The sequence below is a fragment of the Rhineura floridana genome, chromosome 1, assembly GCF_030035675.1.
Source record: "Rhineura floridana isolate rRhiFlo1 chromosome 1, rRhiFlo1.hap2, whole genome shotgun sequence".
NCBI classification, from domain to species: Eukaryota; Metazoa; Chordata; class Lepidosauria; order Squamata; family Rhineuridae; genus Rhineura; species Rhineura floridana.
The window spans coordinates 201,264,143-201,277,015 of record NC_084480.1 but is presented as its reverse complement, the minus strand read 5'-3'; positions in this window follow the sequence as shown (position 1 = coordinate 201,277,015).

The following is a 12,873-nucleotide window of genomic DNA, read 5'->3' as shown; positions in this document are numbered from 1 at the left end:
GTCTGCTCTGTTTATACTGTGATGTCACCAAGTCTGGAGTATTAACCCAATTGTTGCTGAAATAAGAAGTGGTTTCCCTATATTTTTCTTTTAAAATGGCAATTAAGAAAGTGGCTGAGAATCTGGAAATAACTATGTTTCAGAAAATAATGGATGAGATTGAGATAACGAAAATTGAATTGAGTAAAATGAAGCAGGAGATTAAAGATATAAGGGTCCCTGTGAGAGAGGTGACCCTGGAAGGGGTCCCTGTGAGAGAGGAGACCCCGGAGATTGGAACAGGGGTCCCTGTGAGAGAGGAGACCCTGGAGACTGGAATAGGGGTCCCTGTGAGAGAGGAGATCCCGGAGATTGGAACAAACGTGGAACAGGAACAAGATTTGGAGTCTATGGACTTTAGAAATAAAATCTATTGTTTGGAACTCAATGTTATCTCTGAAGAAATTAATGAAGATTCTAGAGATAAAGTTATCAATGGCATGGATTATCTTTTGGACTGGAATGATGTGATGGAGCCCAATATAGAGAAAATCTATGGAATTAACTGCAGCCATGTGACAATGGAAAAACTTTTAAGAGATGACCCAGTGTATTTTGAAAAAAAGAACAGAGATATGATTTTACAGCAGTATTTCAGCAACCTATTCAGAATGGATGGCAAGAAAATATTTGGGATAGAGGTAATTCCCATCAGACTCTTACTATATGACTATGGCTTTGACAGCAAGATTATTATGGAATACTGATAATGGAAGATTGGATATTGAAATTACTGGACTTAACAAGACTACTGAAGATGGAAGATGGAAAATGGAACTAATAGAGATAATAGAACAATGGCTACTGAAATTACTGAACCTAACAGATTCTGATGTGATGGATTAATTGAAATGTTTATTTTGACTATGGTTATGACAATAAGATTATCATAATTAGTAATGAGATGGATTAATCGATATGCTTATCTGGAAAAAAAAATTGATAGATATATTTCTTAAAGAATTGAAATCTCTCTTTGACTTTTTGTGGAAAGAATAAAGTAATGTCTATGAGATTTGATGATTAAGTAAGATAACTACTGGAGGAAAGTGATTTTATAATATGACTTAAGAGACAGGATTGCTATATATTATAGACTTATAACTGATTTGATCTTTGACAAATGGGAAGTCAATATTTTACTCTTTATTTTTTATTTTTGTTTTTTTTTTTTTTCTTTTTTTCTTTTTGTTTAACTATTTTTGATTTTGTTTTTTGTCTTTGAATGTTTTATGATTTTGTCTTGTATGTTTTATGAAAATTTGAATAAAAATTATTGAAAAAAAAAAAAAAAAAAAGAGTGGTACAAGGGAAGGTGAAAAAAGCTTATGCATAAGTAAATAGCTGGCTCCAAATTGTTTTACAGTTTCTTACACATTTGCAACTACAAACTGCTACTGTGGCAAACTGTGCCCTTATTTTTCTTCCTCCCTTTCAGAAAAAGAGAAAGATACCATCAGTGGGAGGCTCAGAAATGTCAACTGTAATTAAAAATGTAATTTTTAAAGGCATTTCATAGTTTATTCACAAGGAGAATGGCTTTCTAGCCTATGAACTTTTAAGCTGCTTGGCTGAGTCAAAGCGTTTGAAATTTCCTTTAGAATTCTTGCTTTTACCTTGCATGCATAGCGAGGCACTTGTCAGATTTGCAGCAAAGAGTAGGCTAATAATCATGTGCAACTTGAAAGTACAGGAAGGAGTTTGTGTCTTCCTACTCCCCCAGTGCCATTGGGGTTTTCCTTCCATGCAAATTATGCAGTGATGCTCTGTTTCAGCAATATTTCCATATTATTTATTTACTATTTGATTTACATCCCACCCTCCCTCCCAGCAAGAGCCCAGGGCGGCAAACAGAAGCACTAAAAACACTTTAAAACATCATAAAAACAGATCTTTAAAATACATTAAAACAAAACAACGCTAAAACATTTTTTTTAAAAAGCTTTAAAAACATCTTTTTAAAAAGGGTTAAAACATTATTAAAAACATATTAACAAGCAATTCTAACACAGATGAAGACTGGGATAGGTCTCAACTTAAAAGGCTTGTTGAAAGAGGAAAGTCTTCAAAAGGTGCTGAAAAGATCGCAGAGATGGCGCCTGCCTAATATTCAAAGGGAGGGAATTTCACAGGGTAGGTGCTGCTACACTAAAGGTCCATTTCCTATATTGTGCAGAACGAACCTCCTGATAAGATAGTATCTGCAGGAGGCCCTAACCTGCAGAGCGCAGTGATCGACTGGGTATATAAGGGGTAAGATGGTCTTTCAGGTATCCGAGCTGTATAGGGCTTTGTACACCAAAACTAGAACCTTGAACTTGGCCCGGTAGCAAATGGGCAGCCAGTGCAACTCTTTCAGCAGCGAGGTGACATGTTGGCGATACCCTGTCCCAGTGAGCAGTCTCACTGCCGCATTTTGCACCAGCTGCAGCTTCCAGACCAACCTCAAGGGCAGCCCCACATAGAGCACATTACAGTAATCCAGACTGGAGGTTACCAGTGCGTGGACAACAGTGGTCAGGCTATTACATTTTCTCATGATCTTTACTTTCTCCCTATAGACATTGCCTCCTTTGCTAATGGTCTGGGCACAGGCTTTGTTCTATGCTAACTCCTGCACATGGGTAGGGATGGAGGGTGAAATGAATTTAGTTTGTTTTCAGGTGAACCTATCTGATTTGCGTTTCCCAGATCAAGAAGCAAACCGAAACAGAACTATTCTTCAAAACTCACACTTCTCTGAATTTTGTGATGTAGTTTTCTAACAACAACAAAAAGGTATATGATAGAAAGCAGACATGAGATGAATGTATGCACAGAAATACTTGCACTACTGAAAATAGTGTACAAATAAGCATTATTTTAGGGGAAATTGCAAAATGTGTGTATGTGAAGAAATGCACACACAAATGCATATGAATTTTCATGCAGACTTTTTTTCAAAAAAGTTTGCAAACTGATATGAAAAGGGGATGAATTGAACTTAAGACTGGAAAAAATGAGAAACAGAGAAACCAAAATGGACAGATTTGTCCATCCCAACTTATATATCTCTTTTTGATTGAACATAGACCAGGTGTCTGATGGTCAAGTGCAGTCACACTTGATAATAGTTTTCTTGTATTCGGCTACCCAAGCATAACTGATTATATTCACTTAAGCATCCCAAATTGCACCCACGTCAGCTAAGTCCTGCCAACCTCCCCCCTCCCCCCCACAATGAATGTCATGGGCCATTGCTATCAGTTCCTTTGGAGGTCACTATAATTGTCTTCAGAGTCTGGAGTATGAAAAGGAACGCTCACAGTGAATTTACAATTAGGAAGCATTCAAAAAGCCTTGTGCCAGCTTGAACGGTGCCCAGACCGCTTTAGATTTGAGTCCAACCCTACATGAGGTCTATCCCTACCCTTGCTCCTGGCCCTCTCTGCTACCCCCTTCCCAATCCAAGGAATCAATCAATCAACTAAACATATTTGAGAAGGGGAAAGGAATAACCAGAGGCAAGGAGAGCTCATTAGTGGTCACTTTTGTTTCCACCGTTGGCTTTTCACTGGCAAGGCACTTTGAGAGTTCCCCCTCTCCTTGTTTACGGTGCTTTTGGGTGCCTCCCTCCTTGCTTTTCTGCCCACTCTTGTCTTGGCTCACCTCAAAATCCAGTTGTTTTTGTTTTCATTCTTTCCTGGAAAAAAAGGCTTCAATTTGATTTGCCCCCTCCCAAGTTTTTCCAGGAAAAACTCAATTTTTCCTTGTTTGCGCTGCCAAGAGAAGTTTGCCCATTGTTAATGATGTCTACAGTTAGTCAATCACAGTAAGATCAAAGGGGCAGGTGGTTATGTATCCCTCTCTCAAATTATCCACCTGTGGATCTATGGGTTCAGTATGCCAGCACTGTCTCTGAAATCCAGTACAGAATTTGATATCCCAAGTGTCTCAGTCTATGTTTGTGATATACGGTTGTGGGGTTTGCATTTTCAGGGCTATTACATATGTATATCTTCCAGTGACAGTGGATTATTCCCTCATATGCCTCTCAGTGGTAACATGTGAACTCCTTTCAGTGGAAAGAAGTGTGTTTGAAGAGATACCAAGTGATGTGAAAATTACAACAAAACAACAATTTCAACTGATATCCCACTCTTCCTCCCAAAAGAGCCCAATGAACTATGTCCGTGGTGTTTGTGATCTCTGACTGTAGTTTCATTGGTCATTGATCAACTGAGTAAAGGACCCACATGTGTGAACCCCTCCCTTCTCCTTCAGGAGGTGCCTGCCCAAAATATTTCAGTTCCCTCCACTGGCTGTAAAACAACCCATGTGTACTTACTATTGCCAAGAGACAGCAGATTTCAAGGTTGGGAGCATTAACACCCACCATCCATTACTCAATGATCTGAAGATCTTACTGCCCTTTCTACATTTGAATGTATATCGTATTGTTGTCAGTCTTGTTTGGATATCTATTTGGACACATGGATTACTTATATTAAAACATATGACTAAACTAGGATTAAAGATTAGTCGTATAGTGAGCTGATATAGTTTATTTTTTTGCTTTCTGATATGTTTGTGTGTATATTAATATATATTGATCACACTTTGCTAGCTGTTGTCATGATCCAGTTTCTCCTCCCTGAGCAGGCTGCCTTACTTTGCATAATGGCATGGAAAGCTTGTTAATTGAGGAAATTATTTTGCATGGGGGGCTATTTGGGAGAAGGGGCGGTACCTTTCTATACTTTCCAGCCCCAAAGATTCTGTCTGAAAATCTGACCTATTTTAAAGAAAGGTGTAAGGAAAAACCCTCCTCGTCCTTTTGATTCTCTGGATAACTAAGTAAACCTTGGAAAATGCTCTGTCAGAGCTTAGTAACTGGATCACACTTTATATTAAAACAATTATAAATGAAAAAAAGAGAGAAAGTGAGCTGCAGATGTTTCAAGCACATCAGTAGGAGGTGTTACAGATATAAACACTCAGTTTATCTTAAGGCTTGTCACAATCCAAAGTGACACACCCCTAGTACTCACACACATGGCAGTTAGTCACTCATATATTAACCCTTGTGAAGCTTTTCTACAAAGTGTGGTTTATAAATGCCTGCCGGCAGAATGGTGAAAGACAAAAAGAAAAAAAAGGAGGGGTGGGTGCACTCCTTGTTAAAATATGTTAATAAACTCCCGATGTTTCTCTCTGAAGTAGATGCTGCTGCTTCCCCTGCATAAAACCATGTAACAGACTGGAGCAGCCTTCAGCCCAGTGCCTCCGCTTCTCAGCAGGAACCCGGAGCTTCCCAGAGCAGATCCTGTAATGAGAAAGTAATAGGCTGATTTTTAAACAATATTGATCTTCTAAATCTCATAATTGCGAAGCATTTAGCGCTGTCTGAGGAATGAGATGGCTCAATCAAGCTGGAGATGTGGGAAGAATATCATTTCATAGGAGCATGGAGGCAGTCCTCTTCGCATCCACGAGGCAGCAGCATCAATGACAAGCAAACCTGCCAAGGTCAGCTGCTGGCTGCATTGGCGCATGGTGCAATCAGCATAGGCATGTAGGGCCAAACTAGGTGTGGTTGATTTACATGGGGCATAGTCATGGCTGATTTTCCTGATCTGTAACCACAAATGATAGTGCTTCCTTTCACTGTGACTAGTGCTGCTCCTGAAATCAATAGAATAGATTGTATTCCAAGGGAAAAACTAGATGTGACATTTGTCATGTAGTTTGATCCTGTGCAGTTGTTTTTTCTTTCTTTCACCAGTAGCCAGTAGGGACGAGCAAGCAGGATCAGTCCCATGGCATGGGGCAAGGGGAGCTTTAACCCTTTGCCCCCATTGCTTTCTCCTTAATGTGAAGAGCAGGTATGTCGTGTGTGTGTGTGTGTGTGTGTGTGTGAATTCTGATCCAGACCTCACCAGGGACAAAGAATCGTGCTCCTGCCCAGGGCTCCCCACACTATTTGAGAAAAGAAAATAGCAGCTACACAGGGACCAAAGTATGTGACCAATGCCATGTCTATAGTTTTGTCTGGCCTGATGGAGAAGGGCCATAGCTCAGTGGTAGAGTATCTGCTTTGCATGCAGAAGGCCCCAGATTCAATCCCCAGCAACTCCAGGTAGAGCTAGGAGAGACAGGGGTCTGAAATCCTGGGGAGCTGCTGCCAGTCAGTGTAGACAATACTGAGCTAGATGGATCAATGGTCTGACTCGGTATAAGGCAGCTTCCTATGTTCCCTTGAAACATAATCTATTCTATTGCTTTCATTACACAGCACCAATGACAGTGAAAGCAAGCAAGAATATAAGTACTATCATTCATGGGTACCTACTGGGAAGTTCAGCTAGTTCAGTTTACCCACCCCTCTAATGTCACAGTGGGCCTCTTGCAAGGCCTGGGAGTCCACTGCCTGTGGATCATCTGCCTGACTATTTGCCATTGGTTCAGCTGCTCTGATTTCACAGCTGGTGATGTGGGCACTAGAGATGGCTGCTGTGGAACAGTAAGGAAACCACACATTCAGAGGCCCATGGAAACTACAGTGGCTAAACTGCAGTGCAGTAGAAAATATTTATACCAAGGGATTTCAAATGACTGCTTGCTGGTGCAAATTGGTTGAACAGTGCTGAGATGATCTTTCACCAGAAAGGGTCAGATAGTCAGGGCCAGACTCCCCTTAGGAACAATCTGCCTTACGTTGAGTCAGACCATCATTACATCTAGCTCAGCAGGGCCAGCCCCAGGCATGCTGGGGCCCTTGGGCACAAGCCTGCCCTGGGCCCCAGTGCTCACCTTCTGTGATTCGCAGCAGGATTGCTGCCGCGTATCGCACGCTGGGAGCTTTGGAGCCCCTGCCATTCCCTCGTTCAACCTACCTTTCTTGGCTGTGTTGTGTGGCTGTGTACGCAAGCCGTGCAGCACTGCCCGTAACCAAGATGGCAGCCAATGTTTTCCTAAGGGGCTGAACCCTATGCCACCATCTTGGCTGATGGCAGGGATGTGCGCATGTAGCACACATGCATGCCATCAGCCAAGAGAGGGTTCAGCCCCTTAGGGAAACCTTGACCGCCATCTTGGTTAAGGGCAGTGCTGCGCACGCAGCCACACAACACAGCCAAGAAAGGTAGGACGACCTCGCCTCCGTTGTTCATGCTCTGGTAACTTCAAGATCGGATTACTGTAATGCGCTCTACGTAGGGCTGCCCTTGAAGACAGTTCGGAAGCTTCAGCTGGTGCAGAACGCGGCTGCCAGACTATTGACGAGGACCAGTCGATCTTCACATATAACACCTATTCTGGCGCGTCTGCACTGGCTCCCTATTTGCTTCCGGGTGAGATTCAAGGTGCTGGTTTTGACCTATAAAGCCTTACACGGCGTGGGACCTCAATACCTTGTGGAACGCCTCTATCGCTATGAACCTACCCGTTCACTTCGTTCAGAATCTAAGGCCCTCCTCCGGGTACCAGCTCATCGGGAAGCCCGGAGGGTGGTTACTAGATCTAGGGCCTTTTCTGTGGTGGCCCCTGAGTTGTGGAACAGCCTCCTCGAAGAGGTACGCCTGGCGCCTACACTTCTATTTTTCCAGCGCCAGGTAAAGACCTTTTTATGCTCCCAGGCATTTTAATCTTTTAATTTTCTTAATCTTTCTACTTTTAACATGTATCCTTCTTAATTTGTGTTGTATTTCGTTTTTGTTGTGCTTTCTGTTGTTTGTTTGTACATGTTTTTGTGATTTTTTACTATGATATATTGTATTTTATCTTGTTTGTTCACCGCCCTGAGAGCTATTCTGCTAAGGGCGGTATATAAATTGAAATAATAAATAAATAAATAAAAATAGGTTGAGCGAGGGAATGGAGGGGGCTCTGAAGCTCCCACCCCACAATACATGGCAGTGATCCTGCTGCGAATCACAGAAGGTGAGCAGAGGAACCCCTCAGGGGCCCCTGTAGCCCTGGGGGCCCTTGGCCAGGGCCCCACCTGGCTGCCCTTTGAAGCTGGCTCTGTAGCTCAGTATTGTCTATGTTGACTGGCAGTGGATGTCCAGGGTTTGAGGCAGGCATCTTCCAGCTTGGAGATGCTGAGGATTGAAGCTGGGGAATTCTGCTTGCAAACCAGATGTCCTACCACTCAGCTATAGCCATTCTTTTGGAGATGGATCCAGGGGATTCAGAGTGGGAGGCAGAATTGCTCCGAGGGCCAGCCCCAGAAGCACCTGACCCATTGGAAGCACTTCTGCAAGAAGATCCTGTGGAGCTGGGGCCCCTCTGGCCTGAGGATGTTCTGTTGTCCTCCTTGGAGTCCATCTCAGAGGCCCCAGTGTAATTGGAGCCCCCCCCCGTCAGAGGAAATTATTGCTACAGAAGGCTGAGTCCCTTTAAATGAAATGGCACCTTTCAATGAATATGGAGACAGCTACTGAGACAGAGCTACAGCTTCTATATAAGCTCATATAGCAACATCTGAGTTTTCTTCTCATGCAGTGTTCAGCCTGAGCCCTACATGGAGCTGTCCATAGTAGCATAGGATAGCCTCTCCTTGGTTAAAATCAGTGCTTGCATCAGAATGCAAACTATCAGTGACTGTACCAAGAGCACAACCTAGAGGGTCGATATCTCCAACTCAGGGTCCCTCCAGTCATTTTCTGGAGTTGGAGGCTCCATGGGCACACACACGTGTCCTTACATGTTCCACCTTGCCTATGCTTTCCTGCAGTAAGAAACATAACCTACCATCAGTGACACACAATTCCTTTGAATTCCTACCTTTGAAGACAGTTCGGAAACTGCAGCTAGCGCAGAACTCAGTGGCCAGATTGTTGACTGGAGATAGGACATGTGATCATAACACACCAATCCTGGCCCAACTGCCTTGGCTGCCAATTATTTTCACGATTCAATTCAAAGTTCTAGTTGTGACCTATAAAGCCTTATGTGACCCAGAACCCCAAATCTTAGGGACTTCCTCTCCTCATATGAATCTACCTGGGCCCTGCATTCAGCATCTGAGGCCCTTCTTCATGTCCCTTCCCCCTCCGAGGGAGATGTGGAGGTGGCAACATGAGATCAGGCTTTTTCAGTGGTAGCTCCATAACTGTGGAATGCTCTTTCAAGAGAAGTGCATCTGGTGCCATGAGAAGCAGTCTTTAGGTGCCAGATGAAGAAGCTTTTAGTCACCCAGGCATTTTGCTCCTAATCAGTGCTCATGTGAGGTACGATTTGCCCTTTTTATGTTATTGTAGTATGGGCACTTTTAGTTAATAATGTTCTTTATCTTTGATGCATTTTAAATTTTATATTAGATTTTTTTTAAAAAAAATTGCAAGTCACTTTGAGATACATTTTTTGTAGTAGGCAACAAATAAATAAACATTTCAGCCCTATTGATTTCAGTGGGATCTATATGTTCAGTAACAGCATGCAGGATTTCTGCTCCTGGCTCCTGGACAGAAACTAGGGAAGCATTTACCCCATATTACTCCATGCTGCTGAGCAATTTAAATGTTCTTGCTGTGAAGCAACTACAGTGAATCTGAATATAATTATTTTGTTCTGTTCTTTGAGTGATCTCTAGGAGTGGAAACCCATTTGTATATATAGCACCAGCAGGAACTTTATTTTCTGTTTTTTATAGTCCACATTTAAGATTTAATTCTTTGCGATCCTCTAGCCCAAACTGCTCCAGAGACCTTGTTTAATTGAAAAAGAGGCACCTTTATGACATCAAGGAAATGTGTCAGAAACGTACTGTCACCAAAAAGCTCTCTATTAATCATGTAGTCATCATCTTCTGTATAATGAAAATCAAGGTTGCACTTTTAGTAGCCCCTTAATTCCCATAAATAATTGCTGTCTGGCATATTTTCCTTCCAGGGGTCATGTCCCAACTTGAAATATGCCCTCACCAATGTCACTCTAGGAGAAGTTCTAGCTGACTACAAGCTGACTGAACTTGCTTTTATCTGCAGTTACTTTCTTTAAAAGATTGCTCTTGGATGTGCCCCATTTTCCCCTTCCCTTGGTGGGGAGGGGGTTGGTTGTTCCTCTATGAGAATATCCCACACATTATGGTTTACCTCTCATTTGCTTTTAATCCATAGAATAAGTAAATGCCCCAACTCAATTATCTTGAGGCCTTTTATGGGTCACTTAAGTTTAATAAAAGTTTACAAATTAAAAATAATGTTTAAATGCTGGTTTAAAACCAGAAATGGGAAACCTATGGACCTCCAGAAGTTGTTGGGTTCCAACCCCTTCAGCTCCATCCAGCATGGCCAATGATCAGGGGTTGATGATGAGTGTTGTAATCCAGCAACATCTCAAGGGCCACAGGTTCCCCATTCCTGGTTTAAACAATAGCCTATGGGCCACTTATTTGCCTCCTGAGAAGCATTTGACTGTGTTGTAGGGACTGCAATCAGGGGGTCACCTGGTGCTGGCCCAGTTTCCTGTAAACCTAGACAGCAAGATGATATCTAGTGTGTTCCAGAGTTTTTTCAAGCCATGCAGCTGTCACAGGGTGGTTTGGTTATGCACTTGTGAGCAGCAGGAAAATAGCCCACACAGTTGTTGAAAGAATAAGATGGTGGCTGGGAGATATTTGCTTTACTAAGATCTGTGCTCTGGGCTTCAAAGAACTTCAAAAGCTGCTGTCTCACAGAGTTACAAGTAACATATTCATGTTCTGTGCAACAAGGAAGACTACACTCTTCTTTGTTTGCATTCCTTTTCCTTTAGAAAAAAAAGTACAGGGAATACTTTGAAACTGAGGCATGACTCCCTCAATTAAATAAACAAGAGTTCCTTCACTGTAGCAACTTTGCTTTAGAACATGGGCACCCAAACTGGCAGATTGCAAAATTTAGACAGGAAAAATGTTGGAGGCATATCTGAAAGCTGTTGACTTAACATGGCTTTATTGTTTTGTTTCGGAGATTTATGCTTTCCCTGTCAGTCAAACAATTCTTGATTGCCAAAGGTTGCAATAATACCAACAACAACAAAAACTCACCCCCCCGCAAATTGAATTTTCACAAACATTCAACATCTGAAAGATCACTTCTGGCCAATTGATGAGGCCAGAGTGTGCTTCCTCTTTACTTCTGTAGTCCTAGGGCAACTGGCATTTGGGCCAGAGGATTCTTTCTGTCAGAGAAGGCAGGAGGGGCTGGCAGAGTGGCACTGCAGAGCTGGCCTCCTCACCAAGATGGTGCTGGAGTGGGCATGATCGTTGTGAGGCTGGGGCAGTGCACACATACTGGCAAGAACCCTGAATTGGCTCCTCTGGTGTGCCCATACCACCCCAACCTTGGCCCTGTCCCTTTAAGTGTTTGCTGGGCTACTGTTGGAAGGCTGGTTCTGCAGCACTGCTCCAAGCCATCGGCTACTCCTGAAGACAGAGAAAGAAAGCTCCCTGAAGCTGCTCTTCTCTGGCCAGTGGGTAGAGCCGGGTTGGTCTCCCTGTTGCCGTATTCTTTGTAGGAAGTAGAGGCTATAGCGTTTGTCCCCTGGCTGATGGCAGAGGCCCGGTGTGCTTCCCTTCAGCTCTGCAGAATCATGAATTCTGCCACATGTTTTATGGAAGCACAGCTTCAAATTCTGTCAGTTTGCCTGCCTCTCTTGCTAGAGATAAATACTGATTCTCTCTCCCCACCCACAATTAATTTATACCTTCCTGAGAGTGAATACAAGGGATTGCTTAAAAGGAAATAGCATACACTTGAACTTGGATACATGTTTTTGTATTCATTAGAACTGGTTTAATTGCATATCAATATCATGGTTTAGATGGGAACAAATATATATGGCCACAACCTTGACTGCAAATGAATCATAGAATAGTAGAGTTGGAAGGGTCCTATAAGGCCATCAAGTCCAACCCCCTGCTCAATGTAGGAATCCAAATCAAAGCATTCCTGACAAAATGGAAATGAGATTAGTTATTTTTATTTAAGTTTGTCATGCTTAAGCCCATTCATTTAAAAAGCTTTGGCATTCCTAACTGTGGATTATGGTCCTCTGTGGTTTATGGCCCTTATATCCCAGCTTGATTACTGAGATCATCCAGAGGAGTGTATGATGGGACCTTCCGGAGGTCCTATTGTAATTTTGAGGAGTTAGTGTGGTGTAATGCAGTTGTTCCCTTCCCTACCTATTTCTCCTTCAGTCTATGTGTTTGACACAAACCAGCTTCATACAAGAAGTTTCCTGACATCTTCAGACACAGCCTAACCACCTCCTATCTATATATTATTTATATTTATTTATTTTTAAAACTTATATACCGCCCGACTAGCAATAGCTCTCTGGGCGGTGAACATAGATACAATAAAATACAATATGGTACAAAAAAACCCATCACAGTCTAAAATCAAATATCACAGTCTAAAACAGCAAAGGCTCAGAATCAAGTTTCAGACATTACAGTACATTAACAAAAATTAAAATTAAAATTAAAATGCCTGGGAATAAAGGAAGGTTTTAACCTGGCGCCGAAAGGATGACAGTGTCGGCGCCAGGCGGACCTCCTCAGGGAGACTATTCCACAGTTCGGGGGCCACCACTGAGAAGGCCCTTGATCTTGTCACCACCCTCCGGGCCTCCCTATGAGTCAGAACCCAGAGGAGGGCCTTCGTAGCAGACCGTAGTGTACGAGCCGGTTCATAGCGGGAGAGGCGTTCCGACAGATATCGAGGTCCCGCACCGTATAAGGCTTTATAGGTTAGTACCAACACTTTGAATTTGGCCCGGAAGCATATTGGGAGCCAGTGCAAGCGGGCCAAGACAGGTGTTATATGGTCAGACCGCTTCGTTCTTGTTAGCAGTCTGGCCGCC